The 13,421-nt window shown below is 37.3% G+C and overlaps 1 long non-coding RNA gene across 1 annotated transcript; it reads right to left on the bottom strand.

The window, feature by feature from the left end:
• Positions 1-3,076: 3,076 nt before the first annotated feature.
• On the bottom strand, positions 3,077-11,509 carry LOC124513605 (uncharacterized). Its single transcript, XR_006962459.1, has 3 exons — positions 11,328-11,509; positions 9,557-9,791; positions 3,077-3,486 (listed from the first exon to the last, which is right to left on the bottom strand). It is a non-coding gene; the product is annotated as an uncharacterized LOC124513605 (long non-coding RNA).
• Positions 11,510-13,421: the final 1,912 nt, after the last annotated feature.

Below are 13,421 nucleotides of genomic sequence, written 5' to 3'. Positions count from 1 at the left end.
CTTTGAATCAGTTACTCTTCTTTTTAAGAGAATACCTTCTTTGGCTTAAAATTATACTCTGCTGACATTTATTTTTGGATGATGATAATAAAAATGAGTCAGTAATAATTAAAAATAATGGTTATTTGGTTATATGTAAAACCGAGACACTGTAGACATTAATACATTCCAGTAGACATTACATTTTAAATAGCATTTTTATAGGGTTTGCTTGCCCTGTAAAGATTTTTGTTCATTGTAATTCTTATCTTTGAAATCATCAAGGAGATATGAAATCTTAACAATGCCCTCATCATACAATCTGAAGCTATTGGCAGAGGTATCTTCAAATACAGTTTCATAGAGTCAAAGGTTTTCCACTTAGATGATGGTTTCATAAACCACATCCAGTCTAAATATGGACTTTGCTTACTTGTCCTGTGTTTTCAGATTCTAGATTAATTTGTAAATATAGTGATCATGCTCACTGACAGGATTACAAGTTATCCTAAAGTGTTTACCATCTGAAACCCATTAGTTGTGTTTCATGCAAGTGTGTTGCAATGGCAATGGTATTAGAGCCCAAATAATCAATTTGTGTTGCTGGTTTTAAGAGAGGAAGATTCTGTTTCTACTATTTTTCACAGTTTAAACAAGAATGGATGATTTTCTGTTATGATGTATGTCACTGAACTCAAGGCATATGGTTCTAGACCAGCATTTTCACGGAAGGGAAAACATGTTGACATAGAACTTGGAACAGCTACAATGAGTAGCACAAGAGACAAGTTAAAAGGCCATGCAGTAATGTCACCTGTCAGGGGAGGCTCTTTCTTGATGTTTTAGTTAAGCTCTTTAACTTCCATTATTAGTTGAAAATTCTGCAGAACTCTCCCCTAATTTTATTTTACTTTTTTAATTTCAAGTTTTTATTTAAATTCTAGTTAGCATAGGGGCGCCTGGGTGGCTTAGTCGGTTAAGCATCCGACTTCGGCTCAGGTCATGATCTCACAGTCTGTGAGTTCGAGCCCCGCGTCGGGCTCTGTGCTGACAGCTCAGAGCCTGGAGCCTGTTTCAGATTCTGTGTCTCCCTCTCTCTCTGACCCTCCCTCGTTCATGCTCTGTCTCTCTCTGTCTCAAAAATAAATGTTAAAAAAAATTAAAAAAAATTCTAGTTAGCATATATGATAAAATTGGTTTCAGGTGTAGAATTTAGTGATTCATCACTTACATATAACACCCAGGACTCATCAGAACAAGTTTCCCTAATTTTAAAATAAAGGATTGTCTTGTAAGATACACTTGGTTTAAAAGACATATAATTTAAGCAAATTTGAACAGCAAGTTCCATAAAAGAATCTCAGGCTTAGAGAGTGGGATTCAAGGTTACAGCCATCAACAAAACAGGTGTTTAGGCATATAGCCAACGTTGTTTACAGATCTGTTATTAGACTTGGGGACTTAGAAAGTCATTTGAATGACTGAAAAAAGCTGTAAACAGATTGTTTAAACCTTGAAAACTATAGATGTGGGAGAAACCAGTGGATTCAGGCTACAACTTTAGTGGACCATTGATGTTTTTCAAGTCTGAGGATTCAATTTAGTGGCTCAGTTTTGTGTAGCTAAGAAATGTTGGTCCAAAAAATGAGAGCAATGATAAAATAACCGTTCAGTTAATGATTGCCATTTATTGTGTATATAGAATACTCTAAAATAGAAAAATCATATTGTTTCCATCAGGAATTAAAACTCATTTCTTACTGGCATTCTCAACAGTTAGCTCTCAACTTTCTGGAATGAAAATTTCTTGAAACTAAATTTCATGAGTTTTCTTAGTGCTCAGCTCTAGGATAGTCATGCAGATCAGAAGAAAACAGGATTTAGTTCAAAATCTGGGCTCAATGGGTTTGAAAATGGAAGGCAAAGAAGGGTACTAGGCAATGAGTTATAAGCCAGAGACTCTGTTTTATTTAAATTAGGTTCCCTAGAATATTTTTGAGCCCAGACTAGCGCCTCACCAGTCTTCAAACCCATTTAGCCCTTTGATGAAATCTATGTGTACACCTGTCATACAATGAAAGTGACTGCTCAGAACACTCTCCTTTTTCCCTCACTTTTAAAACAAGAAAATTGAAACCTATCACGCGTATGTCATAAGATTGACATGGGAAACAAAAAAAAATGCAAAATCTCAAATATTTCTGCACCTGCTTTGTGTAATGCAATTTGCCAAATATTCTGGGATGTTCAAAGCTGGACAAAACACAAGTATTTTTCTCAAAAAGCCTTAGATATTGGATGGGCAGGAGAAATGGATATATGAATAAATATAACTTAAGGTAGAAAATGATATGTGCTACAAAAGGTAGAAGTAAATTAGTATCATATTTCTCAGATAAAAATGTTATCCTTTTATAGAGTGTGAACAGAGTTTTCATATGTGAAGTTTTCTATGACCTTCAAATAACTATTATCTGGATATAAGGTGATTCAGAAGAAAATATACTGGGGAGCAAGTAATGAGAGCAACTGCTTTGTTTAACTGGACAGATCATGATTCAAGTATCCCTTCTCAATTTTACTAGTTGTGTAATCTCACATCAATTATTTTCCCTTCTCATTGGCAAAATGGAAATATAATAGCATCTTTAATTACATTTGTTTTGAAGAAAATGAGAAAATGCATATAAAGTTCCTGGTACTACTACTACTACTACTTATTATTATTATTATTATTTTCTTTTCTTTAATTATATGGTTTGGCAAGTGTTATAGTTTCATCAATGTTTGAGTACTTACCTTGATGAAATATAGAATAACTAGTGTTGTTTTTCTTTTTATCTCAATTGGCATACCCCTATCTAATGTGGAAGTTAGAGCAGTAAGTTTGATATTGTTGTCAAAGTATGTGACATTTCAACTCCAACAAGGATGATTGATGATAACTAATACATATGAGTAGCACTGTATATCACAGTGTATTTTACATGTATTGTCTGAATTAATCTTTATAATAACTAACAGGTAAATACCAACGTATCCCCATTTTACAGATGAGGATAAGAAAGTGAATTCATGCTTCTGGATCCACTGAATGAATAATAGTTTTAAAAACAAGAAGTATAAAATTTACCTTGTCTTATGACACAGAAAGAAATTGTTAGGAAGATACAGGATTAGTAGGTATCATGTAGATTTATTACTCCCACCATTTAAAAGAGTATTACATCAGATATGTGCTGTTATTTCTATACACAAAACACTGTTTCTAGAACTGTTCCTAGCAGTAGAGAGGACGCAACAATTAAGTTTGCCTCAATCCAGTTATGAAGTCATGTATTTACATGAGTTACTATACATAATCCATAATAGAGATATAGGCAAAGTACTAAATGACAGAAAGTAAGGGAAATCTGACTTCTACTCAGTGTTCATCATGGAGGTCTGAATGAAGAAGGATCATATTTAAGCCAGGCCTTGGATAACTGGAACTTTGTGAAGAAGATCCTATACAGAGGGAATAAAAGAAACAAAAGTATGAAATATTAATGAAATGGTTACTATACGGCTATACTTGCAAATAGGAAAGATGGTGGAGACTTTTGGAGACCTTGCTAAATCTGAGACTGTTCTACAGGCAATTGTGATAGAAGAAAAGGACATTTCTGCCTCTGGATGACTGTGACACCCTAAATATAAGTTTTCTTTATATTACATAGTGGTGACTCTGGTGGAGTTATGAATGACAGGAGAAGAAAAGATTGTGAGAAGCATTTCAGGCACTATTTCACAAATTAACATGAGAGGGGATGAGCTACTGGTCTGGGAAAATGGCTAGGGAATTAAAAAGATGTGATGGAGTCAACAGAACTCGATAGAACTAAATTTAGGGAGGGATGGAGCATTCGATTCTACAGTGACACTGGCAATTTTAAAACCATATAGTTTGGAGGAAAATGGTGAAATAAGGAATGTATGATGAGGTATGAGTTGGATAAAATTGGGTGAGGATAATAATGATGACAAGGTAATATTTATTCTATTAAAAATATATGTCTGTAAATTATTATATAAAGCATTAAAAATTTTTACAAATAAAGTATTATGTAAAGCATACTTATGCATTTTTATCTGTATAAATCAGGAAAGATAAATGCAAGAAATTGTAAAATAAGGTAGATGGTCTTGAATGAGATAGGAAGTATTCTAAGATCAAGAAAGAGTGATCAGCGTTAGTGGGCATATAAAACCAGATAAAAAATTGTCTAACACCATATTGATAAGCAATAAATTAGCTAGAAGTTGTAACTGGACCCTGCTTACTGAGAAATAATACTCTTAATTATGAGATGCGAGGCATAGTAAAATAAATGGTAAACTGGTGTGAGACATTTAATAACAAGGACTTGATGAAAATAGAAGGCAAAAAAGGGTACTAGGCAATGAGTTTTAAGCCAAAGACTCTGTTTCATTTAAATTAGGCTCCCTAGAATATTTTTGAGTTCAGGCTAGTGACTCACCTGGTAATGGAATGACTTGGAATATAAGGGTCAAGGTGGAGTAAAATAAAAGCAGCTCCTGACTCTTATTTTCCAACTATTGTTAAGAATATGGCTGGCTGCATATGAGGCAACTACTAGAATAACCAGTCCAGAATTAATTAATCATGAATAATGTAAATAATATGCTAATGACAGGTGCCTGGCGCAGGTTTTTTTTTTTTGTGCATTAAAGTCATCATCTTATGTAGTCATTACAAAAACCTTAGAAGGTAAGTATAGATCAATGTACTAATGGAACAGCCATGCAATTACACTCATCACATCCTCAGCCAATACAGGAGAACATAAAATTCAGAAAATAAAAATGTGAAAATGAAAGTCTGAGACTTTACAATTCTTGACGTAGAGCTTATATATGGAGTCATAATGTTAACCACAGAGATAACAGTGAGAAGAAAATAGGCCTGGAGGCAGAGCTTTGAGACATCTTTAATTTTTCTGAAGCTTTTGGGAAACATTGCAGGCAACAATTAGATTTTTACCCTTAAATGTAAGTGGTCTGTGGGGATGACAAGTTCAGAGTTGTTCATCCACCATTGACAAAAAATTTGAATTATATAAACATTAACTTTATCGTTCTGCAGTTCTTTTCTTTAATGTTTTTTTTTTTTTTTGAGAGAGAAAGAGAACAAGTGAGGGAGGGGAGACAGAGAACACAAAGCAGGTTCCACTAGGTCAGTGCAGAGCCCGACATGGGGCTCGACCTGACGAACCATGAGATCATGACCTGAGCCAAAATCAAGAGTCACTTAACTGACTGAACCACCCTCACGCCCCTCATTCTGAAGTTCTTGATGAGATGTTATGACCATGCCAACTTCACAACTTTCTTGACAACTTCATGCATGACATCAAGTTTGGTTAGATAATGTGGTCATCTGAAGGGGAAGCAAGAGACTAAGAAAGCTGCAGAAAGGTTCAAGGAGAACTGGAGGGGACGAGCATCTCAAAGCCAGGGAAGAGCGTTTAAAAAAGGAAGTAATAATATGTTTCAAATGTTACAAAGCGGCCAAAAAGACTGAGAATTGAGATGAGATTTTTTTGGACCTCAAAGAGTAACTTCTACAGAGCAGTGGCGGATGAAGCCAACAAACAATGGATGGAAGACGGAATTACCTAGAGAATCATCAGGAACTACAGACAATGTGTGCCTACCTGTGGCTTTTTATAAACTTTTTATAAAACTTCTTAAGAGGACTGAATCTTATCTATCCTTAAATAGGAAGAACAGAGACATTGCTCACAGATCTAGAGTTCCTAAGATCAAGACAGGAAAGAAAAAAAAAAAAAAAAAAAAGACCAGGGAACTGTAACTCTCTCATCCGCATCTAATGCTTTGGCAAATGTGTCTGACATCTGGCTCAATGTAAGAGTTGGCATCATTCTCTTTGACTAGGAGGAAAAGTTGAAGAAATGATTACTAAGGAGTCCTCCATCGCTTTGCATACTCAAAATATCTTCTCTACCATCATTTACCACCCTAAAAGGGAATGCTTATCTATTTACTTAACATTTGTGTCTTCTTCACGGGTGCTGCTAAAGGAAAAGGAAGTTAAAGACAACAGAAACACAAAATGTTAACACTCCACAAAATAGAAGAATATTTAGAAGGGCTAGGAAGAGTTTTCTAAGTTCAGGAAAGGTTACAATATTCTACAGTTGTACCACAGCTAGGCAAGCATTAACATCCCCACTGTTACCATATAATTAAATACAAGATGACTAGGGGACAGTCTGAGGTGAGCAGGCATATATTCCACTTGGCTGACTTTCCAGCTGAGCAAATGTTTCTCTTGGATTGAACACAGACCTTCATTTATTTTCACTGTGAATCATTTTCCTGGAAGTCACTGTTGCATAAATGGTGCTTCCCTGACTCCTGATTAACTGAGACAACCAGAATCAGTAAGTGTGCAAAGAGCTCAACAGTCAAGTTTCTTTTCCAAGATATTTCTTTATCAATTTTCTCATTCTGGACTGTGAAATGGTCTTTCTGTGAGGATCTCCAGGCAGTAGTCATGGAATTAATCCTGATAATGCTTGAGGACTGTGTTCATTGCTCACATAACTATACTCTAGACCTCCCTAGAATGTGGTGGGAAGCCGTCATCCACCCTGAGATCTGACAGCTTGTGTTTTCCCTCCACTCTTCCCACCCAATGGCAGAACCTGGACAGATGCCAAAGAACTTCTAGAGATATGTAGAAAACAATTTAAAAACAGCTACAAAAACTTGGGGACCAGATGGAGATATTTGTATGACCAAAAAAAAGTATTTTATTATGAAAGTTTCAATTAAAATACCATTTCCTGTAAAAAAATATGGGGGGAAAACAAAACAAAAAATCTAAAATGTTGACCGCTCACCTCTGAGATATATTATTCAGGGCAACTGCTATTTTTCCCTTTTTGTAAGCATTGGTAATATCTAGAATTTCCAGAGCTATCAAGAATTTGACTATAATTTTTTAAAGCATCTTAAAAACCAACTTTACATAGGAAGTTATAAACATAAGCAGATTAACATAATCATGGATTATCACTGGATGATCATTTGGATCATGGAATATTGGGTCTGAAAGAAGCAATCTTATTATGGCACAGATGAGAAAAAAATGAGTGAAGGGAAAATGACTTGTCCTTTGACAAATATTCACATTACTCAAGGTAAGTGTGTACCTCTTACCTTAAAGGTGAACCTCATCTTAGAAATATCTCTATTCTGACTGAGTTCAAGCCTGAGTTACACTGTAAGAGCCAAATACTGACCTAGAATCAGTCCATGACCTAAGAATCACTTAAATGTTTACCAGTGTCTGACACATAATTGGTGGCCCATGCCTATCATACAGTCGGTGCTGGATAGATGAATGAATGATAATAAAACTTGTTCAAAGACAGGCTTATTATAGTATGGTATGGTATGATATAGTATGGTATAGTATTACTATTATTATATATTATAGTATATATTATTATAGTATATTGTATAGTATTACATTATATTATAGTAAACTGGTGAGGAGGGACATCAGTTTGGAAACTGAGGACCATGTGCTTTCTTTTCTCTGCTGCCTGGGATAAATTATGTTAGCTCAAAATGGTAAAAATTAAAAAAAAACAATAACAAATAAAGGAAAAATAATCACCAGTCGTAAATAAATGAGACTGCTACCCAGTTAGTAATTATGTCAAACAAATAAAGCTGTCCAGTTGTGCTCTAGCTTCATTTGACCTATTTAGAAAAAAAAATTAAAGAAAAAAAAAGAAGCAGAACGAAGGAATATATTATCCTAACAGAGACAGTTCTAGCTCTGAATCTACATCTAATTCTGTTTTTTACCAAGTATCCAACATAAATTCTCCCTCTCAGCATATTGGAGGGTGAAAACACATGCTAATACCAATAAATTGGATATGTTTGGGAAATTTATGTGTGCATTATATAAAAAAATATTTGCATATAGCCCCAGATGGAGGAGTCAACAGAGCATGAACCTTGGTTGCCAGGATAACAATGTACACATTACACTGGGAGATGAAATTTGTGTGTGAGACAATTCAATGGCTGATTACAAGAGTGACACATTCTGGGATGATGTGCCTTTAAATTCAGCAGTAAACATGGATATGGGACTCCTGCTGTTTGCCAGCACACGTTTCCACATGTCTGGCTTATTCCCAAGCACAGCTTCCTAGAGCATTCAAGGTGTGTTTTATTTACTGATTATCCATCAGCTATAAAAGAATAAAATCCCCACAAGGTATTTATAGAGTATAGTTTTAAGCACCCTGTGGTCTGTGTGGCATGAATGATAATGGCAGGAGCAAAGTGGAAAAATTGTTAAGAACCAGCAGGCTACGTAAAGGTGCTAAATACGTGCCAGGTTCTAGCTACGTAAACTTGGCAATTGATTGATTGATTGATTGATTGATTTCACAGCAGTTACATAAGTTTTTTAAACTATACAGTAGACATGAAAATACTATTTATTTCATAAACATCTGTGAGGATTTAGTAAGATATGTACACAAAGAAATCACTATAACATCTAGCAAACGGTCAAGTGTGCAATAATTGTTATTTTCAATCCTTTTCTAAGAACTGACATTTTAAGATCTGAGATGTGTCTTAAACTGGGTCTGCATTTTCAAAATGTGATATTAAGTGTTCCCTTGATAGTGAATGTCACTGGCATTTAAAATAGGAGAGACGGGGCAGATCATTTGTGATGAAACTGATTGTCCAGAAGGTTGAGTGGGACTCATGACATAAATCATGAGCATGCACGGTCTATAGGAGCAGCATGGCCAAAAGTCAGTTGAAAGAGTCTGAGACTTTTCAGAAACATTTCTGAAGAAAAGATCCCGAGGAAAGGATTTGGGCCCAGTTTTAAAACCATGGGGTCAGAAAATGCTTTTTTTGTTTGTTTTTCTTCCCTGAATGTAGCTCAGGTCTTTCATTTAATGTTGTCCTTGGCCCAGCCCCCACCCATTCAATCACATTGATCCCCTCGGTAAAATGAATACTAGAAGTCAAAAGGGAAGGGGCCACACTATATAAAACTCTGCAAAATTCCTAAACACAAACCGCACTGCTTATGCACCTCCTCTCTGTAAATAGAGCCATTATAAAAGGGAGAGAGACATAGTCCTGTCCTTTTGCCACTGATTCTATGCGTCCCTGATATCTGAAAGGCATCCACATATTAGCAGTATGGCCACTCCCCTAGGAAGTGATGGGAGACCATGGTACCTGCAGGGCAGAGGTGGATGGGAATGGGAGAGGTAATAGCAATGCCCAGTAGGAGTGCTGAGAGTACCAGGCACAGAGTGAGCCTTCGATAAACATTTGTTTAATGGCTTCATGTTCCCTGTACTGGGTTGAATTGTGTCACCCCAAAAGATACGTTTAAGTCCTAAGCCGTGGTAACCGTGAATGTGATCTTACTTAGAAACAGGGTCTTTGCCAAAGCAATGAAGTTAAAGTGAGGTCATACTGGGGTTGGGTGTACCTTAATCCAATGAGATGTCTTTATTAGAAGGAGGAGATCTATACGCAAACATCCATAAAAGAACAATGACGCATGACTATAGAGGCAGAAACTGGAGCGATGCATCTACAAGCCAGGGGCTGCCAAGGATTGACAGCATCCACCCGAAGGTAGGCGTAGCTGGCATGGAAGGATTCTCTGTAGAGCCTTTGGAGAGAGCCGAGGGCTGCCAACACCTTCGTTTCAGACTTCAAGCCTACAGTGCAGAAGAGAATACATTTCTGTTTTTTCAAAGCACTTGGTTTGCAGTACTTTGTTGCAGCCACCCCAGGAAATTAACGCAATCCCCAAAGAAAAGGTATCGTCCAAATACCTAGTGAAGTCTATGGGGCTTAGTGAGGAGTTCAGACACCTACTAGGTGGATCTATAGTGCCTGGTAAAATGGCAATAAGAGAGCAGTGCTTAGCAGAATCTATAAAGTCTCTCTGCTATTGCTGGGTGAGGGTTGGTCACACTGTTTAAAATGCACTTCAAAGATAAACTTCGAGGGGCTGCCGGTAGATTTTGAATAAAAAGGGCAACAGAGGGCACATTGTAGGGAGCTAGAGTTGATGAACAGGTAAAGACAAAATCCATCTCCCCACGGCCTCAGTCTCAGCTCCAAGATGGGGAGGGCCTGGGGAAAAGTAGGCCACAACAATATGGAACAGTTTCTACCTGATTATGTGAAGAACTACATCCGGCTGTCTTTTACTGCATTTGGATCTCTTCGAGTTGTAAATGTTTTAGGGTCACTTATTACCCAGAAATGTGCTTTTTGCTAGAATGATTATGCCAACCGTTGCACTTAAAAGGCTCTTGATCACTGAACACAGTGAAAAGTAATTCGGAAATGCTGACTCTAGAGAAATGTTTTGATAACAGAAGCTGCCGAGTTGAGCCAGAATGAAAGCATTTCTTAACCTCAAATTGAAAATATTTAAAAAAGCATGGTAAAAAACAGTAATAACAAGCCTTAAAAAGCCGATGATAAACCTACACCAGAAGTAACAATTAAATGAATTTTGACTAAACAAGATCCATAAAGCACCTATCACAAGGCCCGGGTCCATTATAGGTAATAGAATGGTTGATAGGCATAGGAGTATGACAAATGTTAATGGTGAATTGCAGGTATATTTTTTTCTTCTTAAAATTGTCTTTCTATGATTGAGTGATTTGTAGTAGATACTTAGTCAGCTAAGGCCGAAAGCATTACAAAGATGTCAAGATAGCCTTGGTAGGTGGTTAGAAAGGTTCCATAGGAAGGGGTTGAAATGCAAACAGCTACTGTACCCACTCTATACATTCCAGTGCTTTTCTTGGGGGAGGGGCAGATATACTGGTCGGAAGAGAGCTGTGGGTTCAACAATAACAAGTTTTAGAGTATATTAAAACTAACATTAGAATTGCATTGCTTCCACAAACCAGGGCCAGCTCTCTGTTACTAATGTTGATTTAACCAAATGTATGCCACTAGAAACCCACTGGCATACAGAAGTTAGTAATGTGGGGCTGTAAATTAGAGCTGTATACTGTAGTTATGGAGGTCTGCCTTTGATCAGTACACGTGCGGTTTTTCAGGTCAGATGGTAGAGCAGGCATTTAGTTGGTGTCATGGAGTCCTTCAAACGATGAACATTAGGGTCCTCAGTGGTTTACAGGGGAGACTCTGAGTATCTAACGTGTAGAGAGACAAACAGGCACACGTTCAGTTTTGAAAAGATTCAGAAGAAGGTAGTATCTACTTACCTAAATGTCCAGAAAAGTGTTTCTTTCTGTCCCTAGAGAAGATTGAGAAGCACGAAGGATCCCAATTCTGTTGCTGTAACAGAATGCCGTAGATTGAATGGCTTCAACACCAACTTGTTTTCTCACAGATCTGAAGGCTGGCAGTCTGAGATCAAAGTGCTAGCTGAATCTAATTTAGTTCCCGGTGAGAGCACTCTTCCTGGGTTCATATATAAATGAGGAGAGAGAGAGAGAGAGAGAAGGTGGTAGAGAGAGAGACAGAGAGAGGCTGATTTTAAGGAATTAGCTCATGTAGTTATGGAGGCTAGCAAGCCCAAAATCTACTAGGCAGGCCTGCAGGTTGCCTGAAGATTCAGGGAAGAGCTCCTGGTGTAGCTAGGATCCTAAGGCAGTTTGGAGGCAGAATTCTCTCTTCCTTGGGGGAACTCAGTCTGTTTCCCCTTACGGCCTTTAACTGATTAGAAGAGGCCCACTCACTTAATGGAGAGTAATCTGCTTTACTCAGAATTGACTGATTTAAATGTTAATCTCATCTAAAATATCTTCACAGCAATATCCAGACTGGTGTTATACCAAATATCTGGGTGCCATGGCTTAGCCAAGTTGACCCATAAAATAACCATTACATCCACGTATCCTTGAACCGCATGAGGGTAGAGATTATGACTGCATTGTCCATTAGTCTATCTCTAGAATCCAGACACTAGAACAGGTATACAGCATATAGTAAAAGCCTCAATATTTCTTGAAAGATTAGCTTCTTTTGAAGATTAAAGATATATTATCCACAATCCAGAATATTACTTAATACAAATCAGTAGTAATGGCAAGCTAAAACAAAGACAGGGCCTTTTTTTTTTTTTAATTTTTTTTTTCAACGTTTATTTATTTTTGGGACAGAGAGAGACAGAGCATGAACGGGGGAGGGGCAGAGAGAGAGGGAGACACAGAATCGGAAGCAGGCTCCAGGCTCTGAGCCATCAGCCCAGAGCCTGACGCGGGGCTCGAACTCACGGACCGCGAGATCGTGACCTGGCTGAAGTCGGACGCTTAACCGACTGCGCCACCCAGGCGCCCCAAGACAGGGCCTATTTAAAGGCAAGGGCTATTTGCAGCCTTTCTGTCCCATGTTACATGGAGATAATACTGTGTCTACAAATGAGTCATCCATCAATGAGGAAGGATAGTCAGAGGAAGGATAGTCAGAGGGTGCCCTCTATCTTTGATCGGAGCAAAGGCCAAGTTGCAAGTCTACTTAGATATTCTCCAAATTAAACTAGGTTAACAATTCATTTATGGTGCATGAAAAAAATCAGAGGCCTCGTCCCCTACAGGGTTTTTACTTTATCTCAGTGATCTTGACTCATACTGTTTCTCATGCTGCCAAATATACTGATCTGTAGGCATTGTATGACAGACTTTCAAGGTCATGGACACAGGTAGATATTTGGGCTGAGATTTAAACACTTCACATTTCTGCTTCATCATTGCGCTATACACAAACAAAATGTTTTCTTAGAAAACAAGTTGGAAATTCATGTCAGCCTTTATTTAGATGTAATTCATAGTAAGCATTGCTAACACAGACACAATTTTTCTCTTTGACCTGATTTCTAACCTTGTTTTGTCCTGGGTTCCATGACCTTTCTATAAACGATGGTAGTGAATCATCTCTATCTGTTTTGAGAAAATAGGGTTCTGGTGTACTCTGTTTTCTGACACACGATTTGAGGTTAAGTGGAAATCGCTTTTTTTTTTTTGTCTTTATAGCTCATTCCTACTCCTTCTGTATCATTTCAGGAGGTTTTCCACAATGTACTTCTTAATGCTGAGCTTTCCCTTTGTTTGGTGTCTTTCTCTGCAAAGTGCTAGAGACAGCATGAGCTACTGTGCAGACAGGTAGGCTTACACACCATCAAAGAAAACCTGTTTCCAGCTTTGGATCCTGTCTCCTTTCCTCTGTCTTTTTTCTTTTTGGCTACCACTAGTCTTATTTTGTTGATTCTATATAAAAATACCCATATTGTTGTTTCTAAATACAAAAATCATATCCATCTAAAAAGAAACATATTACTCTGAAAAGGATAAAGTAAA

Source organism: Lynx rufus, unplaced genomic scaffold, assembly GCF_022079265.1.
Source record: "Lynx rufus isolate CCGP_SWC_20201006 ecotype Redwood Valley unplaced genomic scaffold, mLynRuf1.p SCAF_18, whole genome shotgun sequence".
Taxonomy (NCBI): Eukaryota; Metazoa; Chordata; class Mammalia; order Carnivora; family Felidae; genus Lynx; species Lynx rufus.
This window is presented reverse-complemented; position numbering and strand designations above follow the sequence as displayed.